Source organism: Rosa rugosa, chromosome 4 (genome assembly GCF_958449725.1).
Source record: "Rosa rugosa chromosome 4, drRosRugo1.1, whole genome shotgun sequence".
NCBI classification, from domain to species: domain Eukaryota; kingdom Viridiplantae; phylum Streptophyta; class Magnoliopsida; order Rosales; family Rosaceae; genus Rosa; species Rosa rugosa.
In genome coordinates this window covers 11,833,184-11,837,381 of record NC_084823.1, presented here as the reverse complement: position 1 = coordinate 11,837,381, position 4,198 = coordinate 11,833,184, and the positions used below count along the sequence as shown (strand labels likewise).

Genomic DNA, 4,198 nt, shown 5'->3' with positions numbered 1-4,198 from the left:
AAGCATTTATAAGGATAATGCTGCGTGTATCGAACAAATGAAACAAGGCTACATCAAAGGCGACAACACCAAGCATATATCGCTCAAGTTCTTCTATAATCAGCAACAACAGAAGCTCTTCAAGATCAGAGTGAACCAGGTTTGATCTAAGGACAATGTGGCAGACTTGTTCACTAAGTCACTGCCTAAATCCACTTTCGAGAAACATGTTGCAAACATCGGTTTACAGAAGTTATCCGAACTCTCATGATTGTAGTCATTAGGGGGAGATGCAGACATCAGAGGAGATGTCAACATGTTTGGTCTCGAAACATGAAGGGTGTGTTGTACTCTTTCTCCTTTGACTGAGGTTATTTTTGTCCCACTGGATTTTTGTTACTTGACAAGGTTTTTGACGAGGCAACGAGAGGAGCACCGAGTTTGGGCAACACAAGGGGGAGTGTTCAAGTATATCTGGATTGTGTATCTGGCCCAAACTCTAGTTACTTGTCCAAGTTGTAATAGGGTTAGTCTTACAGATATTCTCAGAGATATCTTATTCAATGTATGATTCAGTTTCCTTGTAAGACTCATATTCTCTGGTTGTTATCCTTAATATAAATAGGCCTTTATTATCAATGAAAGACTGTCACGCCCCGAATTTTGAATAGTAAATTCAAATCCGAAACATGAATAATTACAATTACAAAATCCAAATCTCGAAACTTCGAGTTCATTATTACAATTCACTCTCACAAGCAATATTGTAAAGCTCAAATGAGCATAACACACCTCACAACTTACAATTGCTGTAAAACTCTAACAATTGCTCTAACCGCACGATCACCGTCCTGGTTCTCCTGTCCTGTAGGAATACCCGCTACACAATTTGAATAGTGTACCGGGAGTTGCAACAACACAAAACCCGGTAAGCTTTTTACAGCCAGTATGAGTAAACAAGAAAGAATTGTTGATTTATTTCCTTACAATTATTATAACTCAACACGATCACCATAAAAGGAAGGATACTCTTGAGGCTCTCTTTTAAGAACTCATTCTTAAAAGACTCAAGTATCCTCAACACTTCTCACATAAGACCCCTCACAGTCTCAAGTAACCTCAACATTACCCTCACATCACTACTCAACAATTGGCAGACAGACTCATTATATATATATAGACCCTTATGAGTTACTCTCAATTTCCCTCATAAGGTTACCACATATATATAGACACTTATGAGTTACTCTCAATTTCACTCATAAGGTCACTCCACATTTGGCAGACAGACTAGAGCTCTAACTGAACGTAACCACTCGTCCGGCCACAGACGTGATTACGATTTAATACTATTAATAACCACCAGCCCGGTACGAGAGCGTGATTCACTAATAGATGCCATGGTCACCTCGTGACCTAGTGATCTCCACAGATCACAACAATTTATTGTTCCTCAACAATAAAACTCAACACCTCTCACAATATATTGTTTCTCAACAATAACTCAACACAACTCCAACAATACATATTATTTCACGTAATAATATATATACAGACATTCACACAGGAATGTCTAATACACCAACAATAGTTCATATGATTGCAAAATAAAGCAATTAAATATATTGGGTTCGTAATATGAACCACGTGAGGTTTACTCACCTCTAATTCCCGTTGCGTCTTCTAAACAGCTCAACAACGATTTTACGAATCGTCCGCCAAATCAATCCGCCAATCACCTAATCAAATGTGACTTGAATTTAGCTAACAATTCCAAAACATACTTAAACGACAATCCAACGGTCGGATTCTAACTTATATAAAAATCCGACGGACGGATTCTCACGAATCGCCTCCCGAATCACTGTTTTGCAATTATACGAAGATCCAACGGTCGGATCTTCGCCCATGACCACACAAGGTCATTGGGACAGTCATACGATCAACATATCAAAACTACAAGTCCATCAGACGGTCCGATCTTCACAGATCATTAATCGAACAATCGAAATCGTTCGAAATCGTAAAATTCATAACTAAATCATACGATATCCGAAAATTGCGTATAATATATCGAAATGATCGTATTGAAATATAGAATCTAAAAATGCACAGAAACTATATTTTTGACCCCCGGAGTTGGCCGGAAAGGGCCGCCGGAGTTAGTGGCAGAGCCGCCGCCGACCACCGCCAATGGTGTCGGGGCCGGGCTGCTCCTCTTCATCTCATCAAGCCCAACCACTTTCCTAACTAGCATGAAGTCTAAAAATGACCGGAAGTGGTCGAAAATTACCTCAAGAAGAAAGAGGCCGAAATCGCCCAAAATCGCTCAAATCTGAAATTCGTCTTCCTCGGGTTGAATCGAGATGTGAAACTTGGTGAGTTTATAGAGCATGGCAAGGCGAACAAAGCCCAGTTGGTCTCCCCTCCTACCTTTGCCGGAGTTGGCTGGAATTTGAAGAAATGCATGAAAAATGGTCTGACCTTCTTTGCTTCGATTCGTTGTCTATGGTGAATGATAGGATGCAAGACATATATGAATGGAAAGCTGGTTTCAAGGCGAAGAGATTGATATCAATTTCATGGCCATAGGTGGCCGGATGAAGTCGTGGCGACGCCGTGAAGCCAAGGCAGCGAGGAGGAGAAAAATCTGGAAATTTTCGGGTTTCCTTATTGAGAAATCTGATTTTTTGTATTTATAGAAAATTCTCAATTTTCAAATATTCATAACTTATTCATACGAACTCCAAATAATGCGTTCCACATGTCCACGAACTCGTATCGACGAGCTCTACAACTTTCATGAAGGAAGTTTTCCCAAATTTTGAACGTATAAAAAGTCAACTTTGTTGACCCCCTAAAAACGTTCGTTTTCGAAAATAAAATCGTTCGAACTAATTCCACAACTTTTCCAAGCTTCGTACTCGCTCCTACTATCGTGAAATCATTTCTAAAAAACCATGGAATTTAATTTGGATTTTTCGGGGTATTACAATCTACCCTCCTTAAAGAAATTTCGTCCCGAAATTTAAGCGTAAGTCAATTCCTCTCGATTAAGGTTGACCTAACCATAGAATCTCCATCTTTTCCAAATCTGTAGTAATCTACAGAGCCTCAACCCTTTGTATAAAAATACATTCCTATGGCCACTAAATCCTTTCATCACAAACGTAAACGCACAACACAACTGTTCAACATCAATCCACATCAATTACACAAAATCATCACATGGATCATCTCATAGATCCTCACATAGATCTTCACATAGATCATCACATAGATCTTCACATAGATCATCACTCTGTACTGGCATACAAGCACAGTAAACACTCTCACAAAGTGTTTCGCTACTCAATTAGCATCACGGTAAATCTCCATAGTAAAACTTAAGATGCATCACTCAAAACAAATCATCCCCAAAAGCACGCCAATAAAATATGTCACCCAGTGACGATGACTTGGGCTTGTTCAATCCTTGGGCTAAGCATTAGGGCTGGTCAATTGGGCCGAAGAAACCGAACCATCCAAATTTCGAACCGGCCCAAACCACTTTGGGTTTAACATTTGGGCCTACTATTCGGGCCGAACAATTGGGCTTACTATTTGGGCCTACCAATCGGCCCACCAACTTCCAGCTCGGCTACGGTATGAAATTGTACATACCGTATATACGTATACATACCGTACAGATCGTGTATACGTATGCATACCGTACAACTGTATATACGTATGCATACTGTACAGACCGTATATACGTATGTATACCGTACATACCGTATATACGTCCGTATATCAAGCATATACGAGACCCAAAAATATTTGTAAGAGGTAGGGTTCGAACTCCCGACCTCAAACACGAAGGTTTTGCTCCCAACCACTGAAGCAAGAGCTGCCTTCATTAATATATGCTCACGTGTTATATTTATTATGTCATAAGCGACATAAATAAAATAACGGGGGAGGCAAGGTTCGAAACCTCAACCTGCCGCACGAAACCTTTGTCCCCCAACCACTGGAGCACAAGCTGTGCTTAATATAATGTGTACAAATTTTATACTTATTATGTCATAAACGAACATAATAAAAATAAACAAGAGGCGAGGTTCGAACCTCAGACCTCTTGTACACGAACTGTACACTCAACCACTCGAGCACGGCTGCTCACGTTATTATCCATACCAATCCTTTTATTTAAACCAACTGTTTCAACTGTTTCAAC

At 39.9% G+C, this 4,198-nt stretch overlaps 1 long non-coding RNA gene across 1 annotated transcript; it reads right to left on the bottom strand.

Moving 5' to 3' along the window:
• Positions 1–655: 655 nt before the first annotated feature.
• LOC133706876 (uncharacterized) lies at positions 656–2,881 on the bottom strand. Its single transcript, XR_009844769.1, has 3 exons — positions 2,273–2,881; positions 1,642–1,718; positions 656–859 (listed from the first exon to the last, which is right to left on the bottom strand). It is a non-coding gene; the product is annotated as an uncharacterized LOC133706876 (long non-coding RNA).
• Positions 2,882–4,198: the final 1,317 nt, after the last annotated feature.